The sequence below is a fragment of the Octodon degus genome, unplaced genomic scaffold (genome assembly GCF_000260255.1).
Source record: "Octodon degus isolate 3935 unplaced genomic scaffold, OctDeg1.0 scaffold00271, whole genome shotgun sequence".
Taxonomy (NCBI): Eukaryota; Metazoa; Chordata; class Mammalia; order Rodentia; family Octodontidae; genus Octodon; species Octodon degus.
Genome location: NW_004524847.1, coordinates 1,362,438 through 1,370,202, shown reverse-complemented (window position 1 = coordinate 1,370,202; position 7,765 = coordinate 1,362,438). Strand labels below are relative to the sequence as shown.

Sequence of the window (7,765 nt, the reverse complement as noted above, 5' to 3'; positions counted from 1 at the left end):
GTGTTTATTTGTTCCCGTTCTGTCTTCCTAATGTGTGAATTCACAGCTATAAATTTCCCTCTGAGAACTGCTTCCATCGCATCCCATAAATTCCGATAAGTTGTGGTTGACTTTTCATTGAGTTGTAGATATTGTTGAATTTCTTGTTTAATTTCATCTGTGACCCATTGGTTACTGAGTAGGGTTTCATTTAATTTCCATATATTTGGGGGTTTTTCTGGTTTCTTTTGTCATTTATTTCCAGTTTCACTGCACTGTGGTCAGATAATGTGCATGGGATAATTTCTGTTTTCTTGCATATACTTAAGCATGTCCTATGGACCAGTATGTGGTCTATTTTAGAGAATGACCCATGTGCAGCTGAAAATAATGTGTATTCAACTGTCATTGGGTAGAATACTCTGTATATGTCCATCAAGTCCATTTGTTCCAAGCTCTGGTTCAGTTCTTCTACTTCTTTGCTAATTTTTATTCTGGTTGACGTATCTTTTTGAGATAAGGGGGTGTTAAGGTCTCCTGTTAATATTGTGGTCTTGGATATTAGATTTTTCATGTGCATTTAGGTTTGTCTTATATAGTTGGATGCTCCTGTGTTTGGTGCATACATATTTATGTTACCTCTTCCTTTTGAATTTTTCCCCTAACCAATATATAGTGGCCTTCTTTATTTTGTTTGATCATTCTTGGTTTGAAGTTGAGACTTTCTGAAAACAGGATTGCTACCCCTGCTTTTTTCTGAGGTGCTGGGGCATATAGTATTGTTTTCTATCCTTTGACTTTCAGCCTATGAATGTTTTTTTGAGGTAAGTGTGTTTCTTGTATACAGAATATTGTTGGATTTTGTTTCCTAATCCACTGTGCCAGTCTGTTTCTCTTAACTGGTGAGTTGAGTCTATTTACATTGATGGTTATAATTGAGATGTGTTTACTTATGATTGACATGTTGTTTACATGCTGTTGTTTACTCCTTTTGGTCCTGTGTTTAATTGTTTGCTCTATTTAGTGAATTCCTTCTGTTCTTGTTCATGGAGTTCTGATTATTTTGGTCCCTCTCTAGAACATCTTTCAGTAGTCTGTGTAGGGTTGGCCTTGCCATCATGAAATTATTTAGTTGTTCTTTGTCATGAAAGTATTTCACTTCACCTTGAAATACTTGAAAGAGAGTTTTGCAGGGTAGAGTAGTCTGGGCTGGAATTTGTTTTCATAGAGGACCTGAAGTACTCTGCTCCATGCTCTTCTTGCCTTCATGGTTTGTGAAGAGAAGTTGGCCATAATTCTGATGGGTTTTCCTTTGAATGTGATCTGCTTCTTTTTTCTAGCGCCTTTCAGTATATTATTCTTGTGCTGGATTTCTGGGATCTTGACTATTATATGTCTTGGTTTTTAATTGGGTTGAAGTTATTTGGCATTCTGTATGCTTCAGTTTCCTGGATGTCAGTTTGTTTCCTCATATTGGGGAAGTTTTCTGGTATTACTTCTGTCCATATTCTTTTATATCATTTGTATTGACTCCATCTTTCGCACTGGTGCCTATTAGTATCACATTGTTCATCTTTGCATCATCTTTCAGGTGATGGATTATTTTTTCCTGCATCCTAGTTGTTTTTAATGGATCCTTTCTTACCTTTTCACTAGCTTCACCAGTGTCTTCAAGATCTGAAACTCTACCTTCACTTTCACTCAAATGGTTTTGCAGGCTTGTGATTAATATTTTAAGTTCCTCTATATCTCTTTGACTCTGCTTCATGTGATCTATTTCCTTCCTGTTTCTATTCTTCCTATTTCTAATCTCCTCTATTTTTTATCAATATCTTCTTTGTAAGCAGTTATTAATTCTTTTACTGCAGAGTGTTTTTCAGATTGGGTTTCCTCCATATTTTTCTGTATTTGATTCTTTCCTTCAGATGGTATGAATTCAAAAATTTCTTTTTTTATTTCAGAAATTAATTCTGCTCTGAGTTCCTCTCTACCTTTCTGCTGTTTTTTTCTTTACTTGCAACACTGTCAATTCATACATTTCAGCTGAGCTAGTGTCCTCTGCACTTGTTCTGGGTGGGCATTGGGTTTCCCCCATATGTTTCTGTATGAAATTCTTTACTTTAGATTCTATGAATTCAGATATTTCTTTTTTATTTCAGGAATTAATTCTGCTCTGAGTTCCTCTATAACTTTCTGCTATTGTTACTTCCGACATTGTTAATTCATTCATTTCAGCTGAGGTAGTGTCCTCTGCATTTGTTATGGGTGGGCTTGAGGCCTGAGATTGCATTTTGCTCCTTGTCTTTACCATTTTTTATAGCGCTGACCTCTGACCTTGGGTGTAGAGCTTTGGTGCAAAGCTTTGGTGCAGTTATAACCTTAGCACCTACTGAAATTCGGGTGCAGATCTATTAAGTTTGAGTTTATCCAGTTATAACTGGCCTGGGTCTAGCTGTTGTGTTCAGCTCCTTCCTGCTACAGTCCTTGGAAGTGAACCTGTTGTGCCCCTCTGGCACAACAGTGAACCTGTGGTGCCCCTCTGTTGTGTCTCTGGCCCAAGGAGCACAGTGGAGTGCAGAAGCTCTCCTACACACTAGCTGGGTCTGGGCTGGGCTGGATCTGGGGGTCTGGACAGAGTCGTAGAAGTTCTCACTCACTTGATGGGCTTGGGGGTAGGGACTCTGGAGGATTGCAAGTGTCCCGATGGCGCAGTAGAGGGTCTCACTCACGCGGGGGCCTGAGTTTTGGTTTTGAGATATGCATTTGTTACAGGGACAGAAAGGTAATGCAGAGGAAGAGCATTACAGACCAAGTGAGTAACATGCGCAGGTGCTAAAGACATGAAAGTTCTGATCAACAAACTTCACCTTCAGCAGGAATGTCTAGAATAATATCTCTACTTCCTTTCCCTGAAATCATCTCCCTGCCTGCAGTCCTGGCTGCAGAGCTGTCTTCGTCAAGACTTGTGAGTGGGGTAGAGTCCTAATCAATCTCATCTTTCCAGGGGCTTTGGAGTTGGTAGAACAGAGACTGGACTGGTCTTAGAGGAGAGCTAGAGGCTGTGAAGAGGCTCTGTTCATGGTGCAGGCTGCAAGAAGGAGGACCTGACTCCAGGAGAGAGACAGGGGAACTGGGGAAAGGACAGCAGTGTAGTGGGGGCACAGCACGCACTGCCAAATGGGATGACTCAGAGATGTTCGTGACTACGAGCTCTGAGGTCCCGCACATGGGATAGACCCTGGGTTGTGCACCAAGTGTTTGACAAGCAGCAATTTTTTTTTTTTTAACTGCTCAGAGCCAATTTCCTTCCTTCCTTCATGGAGAGATAACCTGGCTTCCAAGACAGCCATGAAAATGAAATGTAATTGCGAGGTCCCAGAACTGAAGTGTTTCCCCAAGCCAGCCCCACGGGACCAACGGTGGAAGGGTCCCATCAGCACACGGCTCCCCTTTCACACAGCCCACAGAGCCACTTTCACTTGAACCACCCTGTGCACTGAAGAACTGACAGTGTTTCACAATCATTTCACTTGATTAAAGATGTACTATGTACCCAAATCAGGTGCAAGACTGCTTATTAAATATTGTTTTGGTCCTGCCACAAAACAGCACTGAAGGCAGGAGACCAAGACCTATCATTTAAGCCCAGCCACAGCATGGAGCATCAGGACGGCAGATGACGCTGGGCTGCCTGCGCAGCAGTGTGTTTACGGCTGTACACGAGCCACTGGAGATGGAAATGCAAAAGTTGATTTCCAGCAGGCTCATCATTAGCTCTGGAAGCAACATCCACTTCTAAAATCCCCATGTGGACGATTGATCCGTGCAGAACAGTGGTGCTTGAAATCCCCAGGACCTCTCAGTAGACCCAGCTTCTCTGGCTGAGCCCTCCATACTGAGCCCTGTCTCACTAGTTTCGAGGAAAGCTAGTTAAGTGTGTCCAGCCCATCCCCCAGGAACTGATGGTTGTCCCTCCAGCCTGCAGAAAGCTTCAGGGCCCACACAGGCCTGTTAACTCTAATGATTATAATTTGCTGGATGTTTCTCTGCAGCCTGATGGGCTCATGGATCAGTCCAAAGCAGAGAAATTCGATGAGCTCTGGATGGCAACCTTTGGGCCCTATAAAAATCTATAAGGACATCATGAAACAGAATATTCTTCTGCCTTTAAAAATTCAAGTTTTAAACACATGGGAAATATTCATGAGGTATTAGGCTGTAAGTACAGAATGCAGCACTTTATGTGTGAAATATGAATCAAACATTTCTGTTGCATGAAAAACTCTCTTCTGGCTCCTTCGTCCTTTGGGACTGTCTACCCTGTATGTGCAGGTGCCAGGCACGCTGCGCCCATCTTCATCCCTTGGCCTCTCAGCCCTGTGCTTCTTATCAGACCAACACGGGGTCACACATTTGGGCAATGTTTCGATTCATCACCTTCCTTTCTCCCTAGCATATGGCTTCTTTGTGGCTGGAGAACTTGTGCTATTTGCCACTGTAGCCCCCATGGTTGGCATAGAGAGTTTTTTTCAATGCATAAGAAAGAAGCACTCATATATTGGTTGAAGGAATTAACTATTGAAAAATCAATATGGAAATCAAGAGACATAATGGACGGCAAGCACTTTGTAAATGCTTCACGACACAAATGTTTATTTATTACTATGATGATATGTGGGATGCACAGGAGCAAAAAATAATTTTTGGTGACAAGATCTTCATGTGGATCACTTAGGTTTCAGGAGATTAACCCAGCTAAAGAGGCTTGAACATAAATTATTTCCTCCCAATTACAGCAGCATCAATGATTGGACAGTAGCACTTTTATTGGAATTGATTTGTGGCTAATATTTGTGTAGAATTTACAACAGGATTTTCCTCTAATTACCCTGAGTGAACAATTCTGGTCAAAGACCTTGCAGAGAAAAATAAAAGAAAGGCTTCTATAAAGAGTGCCGGCGTGCAGGTGTGACATCCCGCTCAAGAACTGTGAATTATTTCCTTATTTTCAGTGAGAAACTGGGGCATTAGGATTTCCAACATACTTTGGTCTTTTGCTGGGGCCCCACCTCTGCCCACCTACTGACCAAAACATCAATGAAAAAACAATGACAGGAAGCAATGAAGCTGTAATCACAAGATGTCAACCAAGGAGGGTATGTAATTTGGCTGAACCATCTTTAAAAAACTACATGGTCAGGTGTGTTGGTGCACGCTTGTAATCCCGGCACTCGGGAAGCTGAGGCAAGAGGATCATTGCAAGTGACCAGCCTGGACGACACAGGGAGCGCAGGGCCAGCCTAAGCTGCACAGTGAGACCCTGTCTCAAAACAAACAAGCAAACAAAACACAAACACTTGAGGATGGGACAACCATAGCAAAGGATTGCTGAGTGGGAAGGAATTTGGGCTTCTGGAGGACAAGGGGTAGAGCTGCTCCTAGCACGGGCATGGATCACTGCAGGCATGAAACGTACAACTGGAGGGCCATTTGTGAACTTAAGGGTGGAGCTGGAATGCCCAGGAGAAGCGTGAGAACAACCAGAGAAGCTTCCCTTCCTTCCCACGCCCAGGGAGGCAGCTCTGCATCCCATGAGCAGTCCTAACTACCAAAGAACATCAGTTGGAAATGACATCAACTTTTTAGCCTGTGCAAGATGCCCAGGTCTCTTCTCTATCCCCTTGGCCAACCTAGGCTCCTCAGGTCCTGGAACCATCGGTTCTTCTAGCCATCAGCTCCTATTCAGATAGGAGAGAGCAACGGCTACCTTTTTCTCACACAGGTGAAAAATGAATCCTGGGATGAGCCAAGATCCTCCTATCTCTACACACGTGGTGGTGGGGCATTGCTGTGTCCCTCTTTGGATTCTTGGCCAACAGACAGCAGCTTCTGCCTCTTGCAGCTCATCTGAGCCATCTGGAGGTTCACTGTGCTGTCCAGCTTCTTAGCAGAAGAGAGATCAGGGGAAGAACAGACCCACAGCTTGACGCTGATCTTTGGTACTATAATGTGAAATCTTTGGCACTGTAATGTTGGCCAAAGAGGAAAAAAGACTGGTGGACAGCTGTGAGTTACCAAGAAGCGCTTTTCTCTCTGGCGTGTAAGATTGTTGTATAACATGGTTTAATGCTTGGGTTTTAGTTGCTCGTTGTTGTGTTCAAAACCAGCAGTAAGTATCAGGCAAAATTAATGTCTACATGGATATGAAATTGGGACGGGGTAAAGTCAGCATGCAAGTGGAATAAAAATCAGAAACGATAATGATTGATTTGGAGCAAGGATCCTTGATAAGCCCCGTCTCACAGACCCATGGTGCAGATGAGACATGATAGGAGGTGACGGAAGGGAGAACTGACGTAGCCAACACCCCTGGCTGCCTGAGAGGTGAGGCATGAGTGAAGCCCCGTGGCTCTGTGGAGGGCTTGCCAGAGTGCCTTCGGAAGTCGAGGCTGCCTTGCCATGCAGCAGCACCTATTCCTGGCAGCTCTATTTTGTGTACTTAAGAAAAAAAAATTGGTGCATCGAGAGCATCCCCTGAATATGGAGAATTGGTTTGCAGGAAATTTATAGACAGAGTTGACTCGCAGGGAAATCGGAATGAAACAGGGGAAATGAAATGTACTCACAGGAAGCTCACACTGTGCTTCCGAAAAAGGACAGGAAGGAAGGAAGGAAAGAGAAAAGAGAAGAGAGGAAAGAAAAAAGAAGAGGGACCCTGTCTGCAGAATGTGTTTGACACTAGGAAAAGAAACAAATCTTTAAATGTAAATGATGTGTAAATAATTCTTATCATGAGGGAACACGCCTGGGAAGACAGAAGATGATAGATAGGAACGTGTCCTGAAAAATATGGAGCGCCCTCAAAACACAAGGGAGAATCATTGAGTGCTAAATCTGCATGGCTGGCTGCTTCCACGCATGCAGACAAGACCTCGCTCCTATGCAGAGCCGCACCCACACACGTGTGCTGTGCAGACACCTGGGAGCTGACACAGCCGCGTCTTCCCCAGGGATGCCAGCATCCATAATTCACACCCTCCCCTCCGTGGTTACAGTATTTTAAATAGCACAGTGGCAGGGGGCTTAATAAGGAACTCTTTCTTCCCACTGTACAGCAACGGTTGTAATTCTAATCTGCCAAAAGCAAGCCGTATTTCCTTGTGGGCATACTATTGCAGTGAAACACGGCCACATCCCAAACTGTAAAACCCGAGTCTGTCGAATTCTCCATATAGAGCTGTTTCCTAAATATACATTTTATTCTGCCCATACTCAGCATGACAGGGCCATTTTAGCACTAAGAGAGTCATCAAACTCCCATGTTATACTGTTTTAATTACAAGCTGCCCCTTTTTCTGGCTTATTTCAATAGATTATTGCCCTGCTGTGTAACAGTGTATAAAGAAACAGCAGTATCTCTTGCTGGTATAGTGTGGAAATTAAAATTCTCAATACTACTTCAGTAATTAATTTCCAAAGAGAAACCAGTTTAGTTTAATAAAGAGATTAATGAAAATGTTGCAGAAGATATATTTCTCAGGAGGTGTAGTACATTATTTTCTTGCATTCGAAATAATAAAACCATTTCAAAAGACTCAGTAAATCTAGCCTCACTCAATTCTGTTTAACTTAGCATAGAAAGGTTTTTTAGGGGGTTTAAGGAAGCAGGGCAGACAGGTGGTCCCCAAGGTGAAGAAGGGATTGACAGGTCTTCCAGCAGTTAGCTTTTGTGGACAGTGAGCCGTGTATGTGTCTAGCTACTGTGCTGCAGAAAATGGGAAAAATG

At 43.2% G+C, this 7,765-nt stretch overlaps 1 protein-coding gene across 1 annotated transcript in view; it reads right to left on the bottom strand.

Annotated features, from left to right (window-relative positions):
- The window catches only part of Cdh13 (cadherin 13), a 1,069,859-nt gene that overhangs the window by 447,201 nt on the left and 614,893 nt on the right, over positions 1–7,765 (bottom strand). The gene's annotated exons all lie outside the window — the stretch shown is intronic.